General features: G+C 45.7%; 1 protein-coding gene across 7 annotated transcripts in view; it reads left to right on the forward strand.

Moving 5' to 3' along the window:
* The window catches only part of LOC137596372 (muscleblind-like protein 1), an 82290-nt gene that overhangs the window by 40245 nt on the left and 21043 nt on the right, over positions 1–21002 (forward strand). The window contains exons 1-2 of one of the 7 annotated variants that reach the window (XM_068316840.1): positions 82–1868; positions 3115–3236. The exons of 4 other annotated variants lie outside the window; for them this stretch is intronic. The gene's annotated coding sequence lies outside the window, so the exon portion shown is untranslated. Of the gene's footprint in view, positions 1–81; positions 1869–2268; positions 3237–6985; positions 7054–21002 lie in introns of those variants that run through there. 2 more of the 7 variants (XM_068316841.1, XM_068316839.1) reach the window with 2 other exon arrangements.

Here is a 21002-nt window from a genome sequence, read left to right on the forward strand (position 1 = left end):
ATAATTTCTTTAAAAAGTTTGGGCTGGGTCAGGCTTGGATCTTACAATCTTAAGCTCGAGCCCGAGTCAAAAAAAAATCAAGCCCGACCTGAGCCCAAAGGTATTGTAGCCCGAACCGACCCGAACATAGTTACTGACTTTTTGAAATTCGGGCCGGGTCGGGCTTGGACTCGGGCTTAAGATCTTACTTCTAATGCAGATACAGAGAGAACATACGAGCTCCTCACAGAAAAGCTCTGGGTGGAATTGACCTTCTTGCTGTGAGGCAACAGCACTACCAACATCATGCTGCCCACTTTGCCCAGAGAGCCTACATTCTGTTCTCATATAGCGCTCTTTTCAAAAGGCTTTAATTTACATAATGAAAATTAGTAAGGAGGAGAACGGCCAGCAGCTGTTGACATTGTTAGGCTCTATTCATTAGCAAGTCCTCCCCTGAAATGTCTCTTCTAAATGTCTCTGTCCTTAGAGAGCCCACCATTTTTATATCCATCTGTGGATATGCTGCCTCAGCACAGACATGCTAACACGCACATCCATTTTTGAACCTGCTGCATCAGCATGGAGATATGACACAACAAGATCAGAGCCAAAATAGATAGAAGGGCATCCAGGAATACCCTATCACCACATGGAATTGTCTCTCTTCCTTCTTTTGGCACCTTTCATCCTTTTAAGTTTTAATCCTCAAGTTGGCTACACCTTCTACTCTCAACCAACAAATGTGCCCATGCTGACTTTCAAGCGTTTTGTGTGTCCCCCCTCTGTGTGTGTTTTCATACAAGGCTCTATGGCCCAGGATGTCTCGGCAGTCTGAAGTTAATATTAGCATCTCTGCATGTGGAGTCGTGATGTCCCATTGCTACTGCTGCTCCTGCTGCTCCTGCTGTAGTGAACAGAATACCTAATCAGTTATGGTCTGATCTATTCTTGTTATTCAGTCTCACTCCCTCTCTCCAATCTACCTCCAAGTCTTTCGTCCAAGTTCACTGATCACCTCTCCTCCTCTTCTTCCTCCGCCCTTTTATTTTCCATATTACCTTCCATCTGCTTTTAAATAACATCACCTTTAATTCATTGAGACTGATTACCCCCCCCCCCAACAAAAAAAGAAGAAAAAGCCCACTACAGATACAAAGGTGTAGTGCAGTGGAGAAGTAGATGGATTGTGTGAGTGAGTGGGTAACAAAACATTTGATAACTTCTAGACCGCAAGTTGTCCGCCAATTTATTGTCAGGCTTTTGTCATTTGGCAGCGTCATAATTCTGTCTAGCTTCTCCTCTATTTCCCTCCCCTTCAAGCTGTCACTGACCCTCCACTCTTCATCTGATCGGAGGACTTTGGGTGCTTAACGGGCAATTTGTGAAGTGTAATCATTCATGGAAAATATGCACTTATCCCTTACTGCTGTGTCTTAAACACATATTTATAGACACATAGCATTCCCAAACGCGGTTATTAGGAAAAGAGAAGATCTTGTGAGCATTCATCTCAAGGTTGGTAATTACAGAAGAGCAGCATTGGTCTCAGGTAATGGTATCGCCTGCCAGGACAGGCATGATGTTGGAAACTGGAATTTCTCACTGCTGCTTTATTGGGCATTCTTCACTGATTATACTGTATATGTGCATGCCATCATTGCACGATAGCTCACGTAATGGAACAAAGAAATTAAAATTGGATGGAAAAGAATTTGGGTGTACGAAGTGTAAACAAAGCCAAATGTGTATTTGTTTTGGATTAAACATGCTGTATGAGTCAGGAAGGTTATGTAATGTTTATTCTCTTTACAGACGCTCCCTGTACCTGACGAGGTCTACAGTCAGACAGCAGCTTAGGTTAATTAGCAGCTCTAAATTTCCTGCAGGTATGGTAGAGAGTGGCATGACATTACAGTTGTGAGGCATTCAGGCTCCAAATACAACCCTCAAAGGATGTCTTCTTTGAGTTGACATAGTTTTAGTCCGTAACAAGATTCTCTGGGGTTCGGATGATTTATAAAAATGTTGATTGATCTTAGAACATTTTTTAAGTATTTTGTTTGCCACCAAAAAAAACTAACCACGTATCTCACGAGCAAGTAGTACTGTATATTGAAAATATTTTTCTGAGAGAAAGCATTGCAAAGTATATCAAGTTGCAAATGGTGGGATAAGATAAGATAAGATAAGATAAGATAAGATAAGATAAGATAAGATAAGATAAGATAAGATAAGATAAGATAAGATAAGATACGAAAATAAGCCATTTTCCACTCTACAGTGGGGAAATTTTCATTATTTTAGCAGGATTATCAGTCAGTCACATTATAGAAGAATGGACACTCAACCACAAGATAAATAATGAGAATAATAAGAGGTATAAAATTATTATGATAAATAAGTATTAAGATAAATAAGAAGAAGCAAAGAAGTCTTCTTCTTTTCCTTTCGGCTTTTCCCTTCAGGGGTCTCCACAGTGAATATTTTGCCTCCATCTAACCCTGTCTTCTGCATCCTCTTCTCTACCTTCATGTCCTCTTTCACTACGTCCATAAACGTTCTCTTTGGTCTGTCTCTGGGCCTCCTGCCTGGCAGTTCAAAACTCAGCATCCTTCTACCAATATTTTCACTATGTCTCCTCCTGACATGTCCAAACCATCTCAGTCTGGCCTCTCTGACTTTATCTCCAAAACCTCTAACATGTGCTGTCCCTCTGATGTACTCATTCCTGATCCTATCCTTCCTGGTCACTACCAGAGAGAACCTCAGTATCTTCATCTCTGCTACCTCCAGCTCTGTATCCTGTCTTTTCCTCAGTGACACTGTCTCTAGACCAAACAACATCGCTGGTCTCACCACAGTTTTGTACACCTTTCCTTTCATTTTAGCTGAAACTCTTCTATCACACAATACACCTGACACTTTCCTCCACCTATTCCATCCTGCCTGTACACGCTTCTTCACCTCTTCTCCACACTCTCCATTTCTCTGGACTGTTGACCCTCAGTACTTACAATCCTCCACCTTCTTGATCTCTTCTCCCTGTAACCTCACTCTTCCACTTGGGTCCCTCTCATTCACACACATGTACTCTGTCTTACTGCGGCTAACCTTCATTCCTCTCCTTTCCAGGACAAACCTCCACCTCTCTAGCTTCTCCTCCACCTGTTCCCAGCTCTCACTAAAGATCACAATGTCATCTGCAAACATCATAGTCCATGGGGATTCCTGTCTAACCTCGAAGAAGTAGAGAAGTAATATACATAATTATGAATTTACAATTTTTACAATTTTTTTTACAGTTTCTTGTCTAAAAAATGTACTTATTGCTCTGTGTAGAAATTGTACTTGCTGCTCTGCAAAGTACTATGAAACAACATGTTTGCAAATAGACACTCAAAAATCAATACAGGCAATGCAAATATACATGCAGTATGCATGCAGTTGCACATTCTAAACAGGATCTGAAGTAGATTTTCAGTTTGTTTCTTCCAGACGAGCTCCATTCTCAAAGGAGTGCAGTAAACAAGCTATGACTGAGAGTGATTTCTGACTCCACATCTGTCATTAGTATGTTTGTTGTTTTAATTTTCCCCCTGCAATTATAAACATGTATTCATGAATTTGCTTTTCCCCAATCACTCACTCCTTTAATTAGAAAATAATCAGGGTTGGAGGAGGGCTTCATTAAATCTCATCCTTGAGAGCCATCAGCCATGAACACAGGAGTGGGATTTTTATCACGCTTATGAAAAGAAGTCAGACACCTCCTCTCGCTTTATTTTGTCTGCTCGAGGATTGGATGGCAGATCAGAGGACAGCATCAACACACTCAGGCAGAGGAATGATCAAATGATGAAGCTGAAGAAAGAAAGTTTAATGGAACAGAGCAATAAAGTAAGAAAAGAGAGGGAGTGGTGAAAGGGATAGAGAGAAGAGAGGAAGAGATCATTAGAGAAGTGCTAATTAACAGAAACCACGCTGTTTAGGAGCACTTTGTCTCCATGCAATATTGATTTGTCATGACCATTATGGAGCGGATGTTTTTTGCTGCTTCCTGCATGGGTTCTCTCTCTCTCATTCTCTCTCTCTCTCTCTACATACATTTGACCACTGCTTGCAGCTATCTGCAAAACTCACATCATCACCTTCTTGCTCTTAATTTTTTCTCTCCACCCTGACGCATCAAGCCACGCAAGTCTGCAGAGAAAATAAAAATAGCTGTGAAATGACCCAAAGAGACCATTTGGTCTTGGAAATGCCTGCTCCTGTAATTGCGTCAACATGACATTAAATATGAGCTAGGGAATGTGATCGCTACAGAGAGCGGGGCGATGTCGACAAGGAGATTAAAGTGAGAGAAAGAAAGAGACAGCAATGAAATGGAGTGAGCGTGAAGGGTGATGGATGGGTGCATAGACATCAAATGGTGTAACATGGACAGTGATGGAAAGTTAGAGAGGAAAGAACAGCGAGGAGATGGCGTATGGATGGAGTGAAAGTAATAACAGAGGAGGAGAGCGTGAGAGTGAACAGGAGTCGTGTCAGTCGTCTGTTCAGTTTGTGCCACGAGTGAAGAATGTCTGTAATATCCCTTTATTGTTATGGTGCATGTTGCAGGGCTTGCTGTTTGACATTGTGATTCCTCAAAAGGCTTTAACAGGATTACTGCGATAACAGGCTCAGCCACCAGACAGATAGAGCAGCTGTGCTGCCGTGTGTTGACTTGACTGGACACTGTGACACAAAATATGTGTCCTTGGTGACACAGAAATTAGTCAGATCCGCAACATTCATGCAAAACAAATAACTAAAGCAGCAGAGTCTGACCTTTCTAATTTGATTATGGTTTCTGTGAAACATTAAATCAACATAAACCGAGTCAGTTGTGAGACGGGCTTACCCTGCTGTTACCCTCGTCTTTACTGTTAGTGGAACAAGTCATTGTTGATCAATGTGGATCGATGTGGAAGAGTGTGCAGCCAGGAGGTATTACGTGATGACCAGAGGGGAATCGGCCTTCTGATATGTGGTGCTATTTGTGTGTGTGTGTGTGTGTGTGTGTGTGTGTGTGTGTGTGTGTGTGTGTGTGTGTGTGTGTGTGTGTGTGTGTGTGTGTGTGTGTGTGTGTGTGTGTGTGTGTGTTCCTGTTGTCTACGTCTCACTTTGGCTCTGTTTGTGTCTTTTTGCCTCGTAAATGGTCCTTTGCTGTGGCGAAGCCAAAGTCCTGAGGGTGAAACTTTCTTCTTTAACCTTGGGTGGAAAATGTGTAATGTCAGAACCAATCCATTACGTCTGAAATATAACACCCCCTTTCATCTGTTTGTTTCTTTTGTCAAAATTCATCATGAATACCTGATCGTAAGCCTTTAGTTAGTGGATTTTTCAGCTCAACAGTTGTTTGTGATAGAAAGGATTACATGCTGAAACTGTGTATTAATGGTTTTTCCCTTTGTATTTAGCTTTGACGGTTAGTTCTCCAAAAAAAAAAAAGAGACTGCGGCTACAGATAATAGGTAGTTTGTGTGTTAATGTGCCTTGAGCATGACTGTGCATTGCTGTATGCGTGTGTGCTTTCAGGGACTATCATCACTTTATGGGGTAATGAATGCTAATCCTCTCTTATCAGTTTTAACCTCGAGGCAATGACACTAGCTGATGCCAGTACAGCGACACCCTTTGTTGGAGGAGAATAGGAGAGTTTGTGTGTAGGTGCAGGTCTGTATGTGTGTCTGTGCGGACAGTTACTATACTATAAAAGTCTCAACTCACATCTGAGAACTTCTCAGCAGTTCTTCTCACTCTTGGCTCCAGGGTGTGGTCTCATGATCGTCTGTCACATCCCCTATGACTCATCAGAAGTAAAATAGAATAGAACATTCCAGGCCTCTGACTCTGCTGCATCTGATCTGACCTGATTTGAAACCAATCCTCAGATTATAATGCAAACTGGGCATATAAACGCTTTCTCTGTGTTGGTGTGACTGTGAATATATCTGTTTCACGCAGTTCTCACTGTCTTTTGATTTCATATTGGTTCCACTTGGTTCAGCTGCTGAGGATCACAGTACAAATCAAAGGCAGCTGCCAGTCTTTGTCACCAAGCTTTTGTTCGTCCACAAGCATGACTTCATCTTCTACCTTTTGTGTAACCTCAAAAGTAGACAAGCAAAACATTTTTTAAATTTTGTTCATGATAGATGTTGTGAAGCAATCTTAAGAGAGTGTGGCATTCAGAAGAAGATTAAAAAAAAGAAGGGAAGGTTGGATTTAAAAAGAGAGGTGTATTCGCAGAGGCCAGCGAAGCCCATATGTCTGCAGAATGAGTTTTACAAAAATGGACAGGAAATAATTAAGTCTAAAAGCTGTTAAATCATGTTCATAGGCCATTTAAATGGATCTGCTCTCTGCCTGCCTTCTTGGCACAGTGAATGGGAAACAAAACTGAATTAGACTAAACTTTAAAGATTGTGAGAGTAGAACTCTTTAGTAGGGAGAGGACGGATGAAGGCAGAACAAATAAAGATGAACAGACAGAGGATGAGGGAGGCAGGAAAAAGAAAGAAATTCAGACGAGTAGACAGGGAGGGCTGAATGGCACATCTCAGTGTGTGCGTATGCGTGTGTGTGTGTGTGTGTGTGTGTGTGTGTGTGTGTGTGTGTGTGTGTGTGTGTGTGTGTGTGTGTGTGTGTGTGTGTGTGTGGTGTGTGTGTGTGTGGGTGGGTGGGTGTGTGTGTGTGTGTGGGTGGGTGTGTGTGTGTGTGTGTGTGTGTGTGTGGGTGTGTGTGTGTGTGTGTGCTGATGAATGTGTGTGTTTTTCTGTCTGAGGGGAGATAGTGCGGTAGACCTAATGAGAACAAAGCTAATTGCCTTCCACAATTCTACGGTGGCATTCCCACAGGAGCCAGGACAACACTTGCCACCTGTACCTCACCCTCTGGAGAGAGAGAGCGGCTCTGTGCAGATGTTTTCATTTGAACTGTTTTAACACTTGTTTTTAAGTTGATGTACAACCATAGTGAACCAACGGTGGTGAACGGCGATGGGAGACAAGCTCATCTGCTGACTAGGTGAATTGTTTTCTGCTATGCTTTGGAGCCTTTTATGCACACTTTTTTTTCCCCCGCATCTTTTGGATTTTTCAGCTTTTTCTCACAATAAGAAACCGTAAGCCACAGCAGGCTGATACAGTTACCATTATTCATCCATTCGTCTTCTTGAGGATGATGATATTATAATCATCTTGTCTTCAGCTCCTTATCCAAATACAGTTCATGACTTGTGATGAAACCTATCCCAACTGGTGACAGGCAAGACTCAAGGTACATCCTGGACAAGTCGCCAGTTCATCATAGGGATACACAGAAAGAAAGATGCCCATTTACGCGAAAACTAACCCTAACACGTACAAACAATTTGGAGTGACAAATTCACTTAAGCTGCAAGGAGAAACTGCAAAGAAAACCCTAGTTGGAATTGAACCAAGGACCTTCTTACTGTGAGACGACAGTACTACCCACAGCACTGCTGAACTGCAAAAATTACTATTCAATTTATTTGTGTAGCGTTAAATCCCAACGTAGTTATAAGGAGGCACTTCACAAGAGGAGCTGGTCTGGATTGACAGCTTACCATGAAGAAGAACAATGTAAGGAAATACTGCCTTTCAGCAGGCAGAGACCTCAACCAGATCCAAAGCTAAAGGAGGGCGGTCCCCTGCTGTAACTGATTGGAGTAATATAAAGGAAGAGAGGGAGGGTTGAGTGAGGGAAAGAGATGGGGAGATACAGTAGATGGGAGGAGAGAGAGATGGAGAGGATACAGTAGGTGAAGAGAGAGAGAGAGAGGGTGTGAGGGACAGGGACAAAGGCACATGCAACCATAGTAACAACGAAGGCTAATATAACAGCATACTGATGGTGAAAGATTAAACATGGAAGAATTTAACTTGATGAGTTGGTGATGTCTAAAACATGTCACCAGGTGGACTTGTTATGAAACTACAGTACAGGACAAGCAGCAATCTGATCTGTTTCTCTGGCTGCAAAAGTACTTATACCTTTAATGTTGCATGAAAGGCATTATTACTCATAAATGTAGTAGACTTCATGAGGTGTTACCAAAGTAGATGGCTGAAATTGCATATTAGCATTTGTAGCTGTAGGTTGCAGTTTTTATTCCATTTTCATTTTTTAATTTAATTTTAATTTTAAAGTTGTTTTTTTTCCATTAGTATCAAGTTTCAAGTTTATTTATTCTTATATCGCCCAGATTCACAGAAAATGTCTCAAAGAGCTTTACAATCTGCACATGGACGAATCCTTCTGACCTTTGTGTACTGTGAGCAGTACGACCCTCACATCGGATAAGGAACAACTCCCCCCAAAACTCTTTTAACAGGAAAGAAATGGATGGGAGAAACCTCAGGAAGACTACAGATGAGTGGTCCAGGAGCAGACACACAAAGCAATAGATATTGAATATACAGATTAACAACAAAACAATAATAATAACAATAACAGTAACAATAATAATAATAATAAATGTATGACACAAGCATGCTGATCCATTCAGTAGAGTGAGTCACCACCAGCAGATGAAGCAGAGGTCACCAATTGCCAAGGATCCACCACTCTGAGGACAGAGCAAATAAATGCCTAAATCGTTGTTCTTTAAAAAAAATAAAGTGTATAATTACCCCCAAATTACCCCAGTACTTCATTGAACATGAAAAATAATTATAGCATATGATTTAGATTAATGTAACATTAACATAGACCCCTTTATCCACACAATTCAGCCATATACGACAGTCGATAACAAATAGGGGGCCAGCTAAGCTCTGCAGTAGAACAGGGCTGTCAATTGCAATGTGGCTAATGATCCTGTCCCATCATTTTTCCCAGTGCTGATGATTTTGTTCCTGCACCCATTCAGAACATAGCGAAACAGTCTAAGACTGGGTAGCACTTTTGGGACTTGTACTTGATGCTTTGGTGTATTGCTTGCTGTAGACTCTGCATCATAGAGTTGACGGTCTCTTTAGCTTGGTACTATCATATCCACGTGTCTTTGTTACATTCCTGTCCACACATCCATCTTTCTCAGGTGTGTAAGGGCTTATCCCTCTGACCTATTAAATGAGCTTTTAAAGTCATTAACTAATCCAGGCTATTATGCTAATGCAACCAGTGTTCCAGATTTGAGAAATATTTTTAAAGTTATTACATGGCTTAGATAGACACCAAATAATATAAATGAGACGAAGTGAGACAGAAAAAAGAGAAGACAAATAACAATGTTTTTACAATGATCATGGGTTTGCAGACAGAGTGGATTCTTGATGTGTACTAATTTGTGTGCGTGTGTGTGTGTGTGTGCGTGCGTGCGTGCGTGTGTGTGTGTGTGTTATTGGCTGGCCTGGCAGCACTCTCTGTCCTCAGACAGGCCGTTCTTTGTGTTGTGTATGATGTCATAATTTGTCTGGCGATCGCTTGCCAAAAGGAACCTTTACTGACAAAAAGCACATGCCCGGGCATTTGTGTGCATCTGTATAAAATATATGCTTGTGAATTCTCATCACAGCCCTCATCCAGACGGAGCTTTCTTGATTGATGGTTGTCTCTGGGAGCAGGACAGATAGGCAGTGCCATTGGGAGCGGTGCCATCGGAAGAAAATTAATAATGCACAGAGGTTCAGGATGGTAGCTGTCCAGACTTGAACCCTTCTGTTGTTATACTGGTCACGGTGTTCGTTGTGAATCAGCAGCTCAAGTCTGAGAGTAGCTCAGAACTGTAACGGGTCAGAGGTAGGACCCACGTACAGCACAGACTGAGACCAGATCAGTAATAGTCCAACAGTTTATTCTGGGGTTCGCACAGAATGGCAGCAATATTCCAGACAAACAGTCTCCGTAACCAGGAATCCCAGGTGACAGGTATCAGAACAGGAACGAGCAGGCAGAGTAGTCAAGGACAGAAGGCTGGTCAGTTTACCGGGGCAGAGACGAGGAAGACGGGTCGAAGACAGGCAGGGTCGTAACCGAGGAGGCAGTCCGGAGATTAACACGAGAGAGCTATGCATGACACAAAGACAATCTGGCAGAGACTGAGAGGAATGGGAGGGTATATGTACTGAGCCGGCAGGTGATAATCAGGTGAGGAAACACAGGTGAAGGCAGTTGCACTGATGAGTTTGGAGTGGAAGGCAGGTAGAGCTGGGCGGATGAGGGGAAAACCAGGAGCGGATTGTGACAGGACCCCCCCCTTCAAGGGACGGCTCCAGACGTCCCAGACTGAGCGGGGAGGGGGGAGGCCGGAGGGGGGCTAAAATTCCTCTGAGACAGCGGAGTCCACATCGTCGTCCGCAGAAGAGGAAGATGAGCCGGAGGAAGTGTCCACATCCGAGCCACCATCATCCGGTGGGTCGGCAGGCCCATCAGCAGCAGGTCCCCCAGGGGACGGGATGGAGGATGGAGCAGGCTGGTCCGGATGCAGGCGGTGAAAGTCTGTGATGAGCCGAGGATCCACGATGAACCGGGCCGGAATCCAGGAACGATCCACCGGACCGTAACCTTCCCAGTCCACCAGATACTGCACACCACGTCCACGGCGGCGAGAGCGCAAGAGGCGCTTGACAGCATACACAGGACCACCATCGACAAGCTGAGGAGGAGGAGGGGGTGGTGTAGGGGGAACAAGAGGACTCACCCGGACAGGCTTGATTTTGGAGACGTGGAAAGTTGGGTGGATCCTCATGGACCCTGGAAGCTGCAGGCGGACCGCTTCCGGGTTAATGATGCGAGTGATGGGGAAGGGCCCCACAAACCTGGGAGCCAGCTTGCGACTCTCCACCTTGAGGGGCAGGTCACGGGTGGAGAGCCAGACCCTCTGGCCGACCTGGTAGGCGGGAGCAGGCTTGCGGCGCTTGTTGGCGGCGGCAGCGTAGCGGTCAGCAGACTTCAGGAGGGCGGTGCGTGCTCGTTCCCAGGTGCGCCGGCAACGACGGACAAAGGCTTGAGCCGACGGGCAGGCCGCCTCCCTCTCTTGGTGAGCAAAGAGTGGCGGCCGATACCCATAGGCACACTGGAAGGGGGAAAGGCCCGTGGAGGAGCAGGTGAGGGTGTTGTGGGCATATTCCACCCAGATGAGTTGCTCCGACCAGGAAGCAGGATTGTCAGCCGTGAGACAGCGAAGCGTGGTTTCCAGGTCCTGGTTAGCTCTCTCAGTCTGCCCGTTGGACTGGGGGTGAAAACCAGAGGTGAGGCTGACCGAGGACCCCAGCAGACTGCAAAACTCCTTCCAGAAGATGGACGTGAACTGGGGGCCCCGGTCAGAGACGATGTCGGTGGGCAGACCATGGAGCCGAAAGATGTGTTGGAGGACCAGACTGGCAGTCTCTTTGGCAGAAGGAAGCTTGGGAAGGGGAATGAAGTGTGCCATTTTGCTGAACCGGTCTACCACTGTGAGGATGGCAGTGTGACCCCTGGAGGGGGGTAGACCGGTAACAAAGTCCAGGGAAATGTGTGACCAAGGGCGATGAGGGACAGGCAGGGGGTGCAGGAGGCCGGCTGGTGGGTGACGAGGAGTCTTATTCTGGTTACAAACAGGACACGCGTTGACGTAGCCACGGACATCCTCCTCCAGCGAAGGCCACCAAAAGCGCTGCTGCAGGACATCACAAGTGCGCTGAATGCCTGGATGACAGGTGAGCCGGGAGGCGTGCCCCCACTGGAGCACATCGGAACGGAGCCTAGCCGGAACAAACAGGCGGTCAGGAGGACAGGAACTAGGACCGGGCTGATCCTCAGCGGCTGCTCGCACCCTCTCCTCGATCTCCCAGGTGACGCAAGCGACGAGGCAGGAGGCTGGAATAATGGTGGAGGGTTCAGGTCTTTCATCCGGGCTCTCAGGAAATCGGCGGGACAGTGCATCTGGCTTGGTATTACGGGAGCCTGGCCGATAGGACAGCGTGAAATTAAATCTGTCGAAGAACAGTGACCAGCGGGCTTGCCTTGAGTTCAGTCTCTTGGCCGAGCGAATATATTCCAGGTTGCGGTGATCAGTCCACACAATGAATGGCACATTGGCCCCCTCTAGCCAATGGCGCCACTCCTCCAAGGCTGCCTTTACCGCCAGAAGCTCCCTGTTACCAATGTCATAATTCCTCTCTGTGGGAGTGAGACGGCGAGAGAAAAAGGCGCAGGGATGGAGCTTCTGGTCTTTGGCGGCGCGCTGGGACAGGATCGCCCCCACCCCCACGCTGGATGCATCCACCTCCACAGTGAACTGGCGCTCTGGATCGGGAATCTGGAGGATGGGGGCAGTGGAGAAACGAGTCTTGAGGGTGTCGAAGGCTCCTTGAGCTGCATCGGTCCAACGGAAGGAGGTCTTGGATGAGGTGAGGGCCGAGAGGGGAGATGCAATGGAGCTGAAACCTCTGATGAAGCGCCGGTAGAAATTGGCAAAACCCAAGAAACGCTGCAGTTGCTTGCGTGTCTCCGGGACCGGCCAGGAGGTTACAGCCGAAACCTTAGCAGGGTCCATCCTTATGCAGTCTTTGGCAATAATGTACCCCAGGAAGGAGACTGAGGGTACATGGAACTCACACTTCTCCGCCTTGACGAAGAGGGCGTTGTCCAGGAGGCGGCGGAGGACGGATCTGACGTGGACGACGTGCTCCTCCTGGCTGCGGGAAAAGATCAGGATGTCATCCAGATACACAAAGACGTACTTATTCAACATGTCTCGGAGCACATCGTTCACCAGGGCTTGGAAAACTGCAGGGGCATTTGTCAAACCGAAGGGCATCACACGATACTCGTAATGCCCTGTCGGGGTGTTGAAGGCAGTCATCCACTCATCTCCCTCCCGGATGCGAACCAGATGATACGCATTCCTCAGATCGAGTTTTGAGAACACCGTCGCCCCCTGGAGCAGTTCAAAAGCCGTGGAGAGGAGCGGGAGGGGGTAGCGGTTCTTAACCGTGATATCATTAAGTCCACGATAGTCTATGCAGGGACGCAGTGTTTTATCCTTCTTTTCTACGAAAAAAAATCCTGCGCCAGCAGGTGAAGAAGAGGGGCGGATGATCCCTGCCGCCAAGGAGTCTTTAATGTATACCTCCATGGCTTTTCTCTCAGGGGCAGAGAGAGAGTACAAGCGTCCCTTGGGAGGTGATGTGCCCGGTAGCAAGTCAATCGCACAGTCATAAGGGCGGTGTGGCGGCAGGGAGGTGGCTTTAGCTTTGTTAAATACCTCTTTTAGGCAGTGGTACACAGCTGGAACCCCAGTGAGGTCAGGAGCAGGAGTAGAAGCAGGAGCAGAAGAAGCTGACGACGCCTTGAGACAGGTCCGCTGGCAGGTCGCGCCCCACTCCCGAACGGAGCAGGTTGTCCAGTCGATGTTAGGATTGTGCAGGCGGAGCCAGGGGTACCCCAGAATGACGGGCTGGTTAGGTGTGGACAGAAGCAGAAACTGGATGCTCTCACCGTGCCCCCCTGGCAGGAGCATGCGCACCGGGTTGGTTTGAGATGTTACCCTCCCCAGCACATGTCCGTCCAGGGCTCTGGCTGCAATGGGCGACGGCAGCGGCTCCGGGCGTAGTCCCAGCTGAAGAGCGAGGTTCTCGTCCATGATGCTCCCATCAGCCCCAGAATCGAGGAGGGCGGCGATGGAGTGGGAACCAGAAGGCAGCAGGAACTTGGCGGTGATGCTTGGCCTTTCAGAGGAGGCGGGATCAGCGATGGAGCTCACCAGTATGCCTCCGTTCACTGGTGAGCTCTGGCTTTTACTGGGCACCGGCTGACGAAGTGTCCTGGCTGACCGCAGTAGATACAGAGGTTCAGGCGCTGTCTTCTCTCCCTCTCCTCAGGTGAGAGGCGGGTGCGGCCAAGCTGCATCGGCTCCGGATCCCCCTCACACACAGGGGTGACTGAGGCAGACAGGAGAGAGGTCGGCGCCGCTGTAGGCTTGGAGCGAGGAGGACTGCGGGGACGGGCAGGGCGTGGCTGGAGCTCAGAGCGTCTCTCTCTCCGGCGTGCCTGGATGCGCAGATCAATGCGGGTGGCGAGTTCAATCAGGCGCTCCAGTGTTGACGGCAGCTCATAAGCGACCAGCTCGTCCTTGATGTATCCAGCCAGGCCCCGCAAAAAAACATCACGGAGGGCGACCGGGTTCCAGTCACACAGAGGGGCCGTAGTACGAAAGTCTATAGCGTAATCCGTGACTGAACGGCTGCCCTGGACCAGATCCAGCAGTTCTCGTCCGGCGTCGGCCCCCAGAGGTCCAGTACCAAAAACCTTCCGGAGCTCGTCGGCGAAGGACCGGAAAGATCGACAGGCGGGAGTCCCTCTCTGCCACTCGGCAGTGCCCCACAGACGTGCCCGCCCGGTGAGGTGATTGACGGTGTAAGCCACCTTAGCCTCCTCCGAGGAGAAGGTGAGCGGCTGGAGGGAGAAAATGATGGAACAGTTGCAGAGAAAGGCGTTGCAGGTGGCAGGATCGCCGTCATAACGCTCCGGTGCTCCCACGTTAGGCTCCCGGATCGAAGGTGGAATGCCGGCGACACCCGCTGAGGCGGACGGCGGAGCAGCAGCGCCCGCCGAGGCAGGTGACGAGAACGTGGCTCCCGGTGAGACAGACGGTGTGAGCCCCAGGGCCTGGGTGCGGGCGTGGAGACTTGCTACATCACACCGAACTTGTGCCAGAACCTGCTGGTTTTCTGCTGCAGCCGCAACGGAATTCGCAACCAGCTGGTTAAGCATGTCCTCCATCCGGGAGATCCGGTGATCAACCTGTGCTGGATCCATTTATGGCCAGATTGTACTGTAACGGGTCAGAGGTAGGACCCACGTACAGCACAGACTGAGACCAGATCAGTAATAGTCCAACAGTTTATTCTGGGGTTCGCACAGAATGGCAGCAATATTCCAGACAAACAGTCTCCGTAACCAGGAATCCCAGGTGACAGGTATCAGAACAGGAACGAGCAGGCAGAGTAGTCAAGGACAGAAGGCTGGTCAGTTTACCGGGGCAGAGACGAGGAAGACGGGTCGAAGACAGGCAGGGTCGTAACCGAGGAGGCAGTCCGGAGATTAACACGAGAGAGCTATGCATGACACAAAGACAATCTGGCAGAGACTGAGAGGAATGGGAGGGTATATGTACTGAGCCGGCAGGTGATAATCAGGTGAGGAAACACAGGTGAAGGCAGTTGCACTGATGAGTTTGGAGTGGAAGGCAGGTAGAGCTGGGCGGATGAGGGGAAAACCAGGAGCGGATTGTGACAAGAACAAGTGGCAGTGGAGAAAGGTAGTGCAGAAAAGATCAGAGGCTATCATTGTTAGTTATGGGTGTTAGTTATGGGTGTTAAGTGGGAATGACTAATTATGGATGGGTAGAATAAAAGATCAGTCAGAATTCATAGGTTAACACAAGGGTGAACATGAAGTGAAAGCAATGCACCGCTATTGAACTCCCGGAGAATGTAGACCTGCCAGAAAAACACTGCTGAAATCACCCAGACAGACTGCTTTGATTAATATTAATCAAGAAAACACACTACTCACCTGACCCCCCCCCCCGCCATTTTCTCTCTGTCTGTCCATATTCTTCACTCAGTTTTCCAAATCACTCCCTTCCTGCTCTTCTTTTCTGAGGTTCTTTATGCTGGTCTGTGAGTGGAATTCGGCAACAACTGTTATTCTCTGGAATGCCATAGACACATTCATCAGAGAACTGTTAATCTGCAGAGGCAACAGACAATATTGAAGCCACATTTCCACTGCTTTGCTCCTGCTCTACTTGACCCAGCATAGTTTCCTATCGGTTGCTTTCCTTGTCATGCAAAAGTGTTGTCTTCAACGCAATACTCAGTTGTAGTCTATTTTCCATGATCCTGTCCTCAGCCGATTAAGACAGGAACATGTGTAAACCCTCGGTATAGTGGCTGCAATAGTAAAAAGATTATCTGTTCGAGTGTAGAACCCATTGATTTGTATTGTGCAGGCTAACTTGTGAATTGACCAATCAGTTATCTGTAATAGCTGACCTTTTGTTACCTGATCATTTGAAACCACAGCGAGTCAAGTACTAAAAAAATTAGAGAAGATTCTGGGTGATTGTTTTGGCAGTAGAAATTTGAAAAAAAGTCAAACAGAATCAAGATGGCACTGCAGAGAGAAAATTAACAATGGGCTTATAATGACGCTGTCGCTGAGGCAAGAGCTTTCATCTGGATGGTTGGTTGTTCGATCTCCACATCCTCCGGTTGATGCACCTTTGATCAAAATACGTCAACCAATTGGCTCCTCACACACCTCAAGGGTTACCCACTGCTCCTCAAGTCTGGGTCAAATCCAGAGAATATATTTTGCAGCATCGTACTACATATGTAACAACTAAAGCATCTTATCTTATATAGTCGATAAGCACATGCTGTAATACTTCGAAATACAAGTTTAATCCACTCAAACATTTTCCCATTTTAAAATAAATAAAAACAGTTCAATTGATTCCAGCCTTGTAAAAAAAAAAGCCCCAAACTCCTCTAAATAATGGGAAAAAAACAAACACTTTTACCAACCAATAGACTTGTATACTTTGCCTGTGCATAATTGATTCTACTGCATATAGTATATGTATATGTATAAGTTACGTAAATGATGATAAAGTATGAAAAGAAATTCGAAAGTCACAAGCACATGCGCCATACGTCTTTATCTGCAAAAGAGAAAGAGGTCCAGGCTCAGCTGATGTTGTGTTCATCTGCCAACATGCGGTAAAGGAGGAGGTGTGGTTTCAACTGAACTTGTATCCACCCAACAACTAGCGGCGGTGTCCTAAAGCACGGCTCATATCTCGGATTACTGTATGTCGAACAAAAAAATGGCAACTGTCATGTTTCAGTGCATGCTCCTGAATGCCCCGCCCATCTTCTGTGTCCACCTATTTCCTATCCTGTCATTAGTCTGGTTGCTAGTTCGCTCATGTTCCAGCCTTTACCTTGTCATAGTCTCGGATTGTCTTGAAATGCACGATTTTTACCTATTTTTTGACCTTGCTTACGTTTTTGATACCTCTGTCTTGATCTGACTGCCTTTCTCTGTACTAACTTCTGCCTACCATTAAACCTGTATTCTGGATTTTTCACCAGCCTCTGTCATGTGTTCAAGCCCTGCATTCCCTGTCCCACGTTCATGACATCAACAGATTATATTTCAAATAACTCGTATGTTGAAAGCTTATATCTCAGGGCACTACTGTACATATACTGTATGTAGCATCAACATGACTGAAAATGTTGGGTTTTATTTTTGATCATGGTGGTGGTCAGCATTGCTTGATTAAGACATAAACCACATACAAAGATGTTATAGAGAACAACTAGAATGGCAGCTACCGAGTGTCACATCTAGCAGATATAATGAAACCTTAGCCGTTATTTGGAATTGTGTCTCTCTGCACTTTGGAAAAAAGTAAAAAACTTATTTGACAGTATTTTGCATTGAAAATTGACCACATTTACAGTAGCTTATATAATGTCACAACATTTATTTTCATACAGTTACATCAATCCTTTATTGATCTTATACTGATGATGGACAAGTCGGTTTGCTGCGTCAAGTCTTATCCAGCATGTCCCAAAGATTGTCATTGGGGTTAAGGTCTGGATTCTGAGCCATGTGTGAAAATGATGTCTCGGACTCCCTGAACCACTCTGTGGCCTTGTTATCTTGGAATATATCTGGGCCACCAGGGACGAAAATAGACGAAAAAACCCGGGCATTTATTTTATTTAGAAATACCTCAATTTTTGGACAGATAACGTTGTTGATATGGGCTTGTGCAGCAGCTGCACAAGGCGTGGTTGGGGCATCATTTCATCTACCTTCATGTGCCCATCCCTTTTTCTATTGCTCCAGAGTCCAATCTTTATGCTGCCGAGTAAATTAAAATCTTTTTTTTCAGAGTAGCAACACTGATAAGTGGTTTTCTCAAGGCTACACAGCAATTTATTCCCTCAAGTTCTGTTTGCATTGAGCGTGAGAAAATGCTTTTCCTTTCATTACTAAACAGTGCAGTGATTTCTAACGCTTTTTTGCAATCTGATTTCACCATTAATTTAACATTTATTCAGGATCTTAACTATTTGCTATGTTAAACTCTTTGAAATTACTTTTTTTGGCAAGGCAGTGTTGTCTTTATGCTTCTTTTACTTCTTTTTTCCCCATTCAAATTCAAATGATCCAACCCTTCAGCATTTAAACGCTTGACCTTGTCTTCAAATTATTGCCTATACTGCTCTGTGCTGGACAGGTAAGATACAGCAGTTTTGTATTTTTCACTTTAGCCACTTCTCAAGGTTGAGAGTTAAAAATAAAGCATTGCAGGTAGCTCAAGCTAAGCATGTTTGTATTCATTTACATGTGTAGATGTTCATGCAGGCACTTGGGGATTTTGGGCTTCATTTTCAGTGTTACATTAGTCAGCATCAATGACTTTCCCTGTGTGATTTTGCATGTGTGCTGATACAGTGCATGCATGTACTGTAAGTGCGTGTCTGGAAACTGAAATATGGCTGAAAGATATCTGGTGTAATGAGGCCAATATGATTTATAAGTGCAGAATGCTCCTTTCCCTCAGCACATACAGTACATACACACTCACACGCTTCACTCACTCACTCACAGTTTCTTTGCTTTCTTTTATTTGGTTAAATGCAAGTAAAGCAATGCTTTTTATCCTGCAAAAGCAAATTGGTTCAAGTTTTACAGTCCATATTTAGTGAGTCTATATGGAGGAAGTTCATCAAAACCCCGACATCTTAAAAGCATATTAGTGTTTCAGTGGAAAAGGAGCAGACAGGTGAAGGTGGAGTGGAGTCAGTCTGAGTCTGAAGTCAAACACCAATCGGATGGAGCACAACTTCAAATCAGTCGATTCCAAAGTCAACCTGTACTAATGCTTTTTAGACCAGAAAGAAGGCAGGACATGGCAAAAGTGGGTGAGGATTACAGCAAGACAGCAAGACGTAGTGGGGTCAGAGGTGAGTAGAGCTAGAGTAAGGTCAGTCTTCTAAAGAGTTACCCACCTCAAAGCCATTCTCAGACTAAAATGAGCTAGTTCACATTCATGCCTCACAATTTTGAAGTCTGAATGGGATTTTCATCCCTGTGGCTGCAGCGTCAGATCTACTATTCAGATTATTTTATCTGTCCCCAGGATGCTTTTGTTTTCCCTGGGTGTGAAATCTCATTAGAACCCCTTCCCTCCCCCACCCTAACCCCTTTCTGTAACTTCAGTGATTTTTAAAATCCTGCCCTGAAGGAAACGTGTTGTTGTTTTACATGACTTTAACGTGCAATGGACAGAGCCACGTGTATTTCTGATATGGCCTGTTTGCCTGTTCTTTTTCATTTATTCCTTTGTCAGGTTTATTTATATTGTATGCACTTCATAATTTAAATTATCTATTTTTTTTAATGTTTTGTTTGTCTGCACTTATGAAATTACAGAGATCTAGTATCCCAAATAGAATTTTGTTGCCTCAATGGATAATAAAAAATCTCTACATTTACCAGCAGATGTGACAGATCTTGTCAAAAACCAGATTAGAGAATGTCATTCTGTTTTTGTTTAGGAACAAAGGCTGTGGCTGGCAGGTTTGTGTGCAGCACAGAGACGCTGAACGCTGTTGGGTGGCTGTGGATGTGACAAACAGGGACAAAATCAGTTTTCATTGGTGTTATTCAGGCCACCTGATGCATGCAAACCCAGAATTTAATCTCAGTTTTCATCTGCTTTATTTTCCATGGAACAATGACTACTTGTTTCTACTAAAAGCAGCTGTCTGACACCACCAACTTCACAAATTTGCATCGAAAACACGAAATCAAAGCGAAATGATGTGGAAAGCTGCAAAGTTTGCTCTCAGTTCTTCCTTCTGATACCATTCAAACTACACATTAAAATTATGATGTGAAGCTATTTTGTTCTATAATGTATATTCTATATAATTTATGTTTGTTTCTAATACTTACATGAGTGGCAATGTGTCCGGAGCGTCTCCGCTCCGTATGCCCCTAAGTCCGCAGGGATAGGATCCAGCAACCCCTGTGACCCGCAAAACAGAATAAACAGTTCAGAAAATGAATAATATTCACACACACACACACACACACACACACACACACACACACACACACACACACACACACACACACACACACACACACACACACACACACACACACACACACACACACACACACACACACACACTTATTTACTTTTTACAGCTAAATATGTAAATGACAAAGCAGCAAATCAAGGAGGAGCAGGAGCAGAGGACGAGGCTTACTCATACTGAACGTTATCTATTGACCCAGCAAATGTGTCCTGAAAATCAAAAGGCATTAACCAATTAGCATTGATCAATAGTCACAGCCACATGTGGACAAGTCTGACAGGGAGGATTGTTGTTGTTGTTGGCTGGGCCAGTGGTATGACCCTCACCAATAAAAATGGACGAAGAACTCTTGATATGTTGATGCTCTCAAAGGCAAAGTAGTTTCCTGTTGTTGCCAGGCAGATCGGGCTGCATGAGGAAATATAAAAGGAGAGATTGTGAAAGGACAGCAGAAGCAGAGGAAAAGGGGGACATATGGTAGGATGAGAGGATGAGTGGGAGAATGGATGTGTGAGGCTGTGAAAGCAGGTGTCCTAGTGGGCCACAGTGAGAAGCAGGTAATCTCACTGAGATAAGCAGGAGCACTACAGCCGACCTTTATTTCCCTGTGGGAGGTGGTGTTGGTGCCCAGTTGGTATTCACATTCCCTGGAAATAGATTCATATCAAGAAATAAAGGGGATGGGGGGAAGATGAATTTTGAATGGGGGAAGATTGAGAGGAGCAAACAGGAGAAAGTAGAGGCGATAAAGCTGGGTTTTTGTCATGCACATTCTTCACACATGCTGTATATGAACATTCACATACACAGATCACACCAGCAGCTCTG

The sequence above is a fragment of the Antennarius striatus genome, chromosome 6 (genome assembly GCF_040054535.1).
Source record: "Antennarius striatus isolate MH-2024 chromosome 6, ASM4005453v1, whole genome shotgun sequence".
NCBI classification, from domain to species: domain Eukaryota; kingdom Metazoa; phylum Chordata; class Actinopteri; order Lophiiformes; family Antennariidae; genus Antennarius; species Antennarius striatus.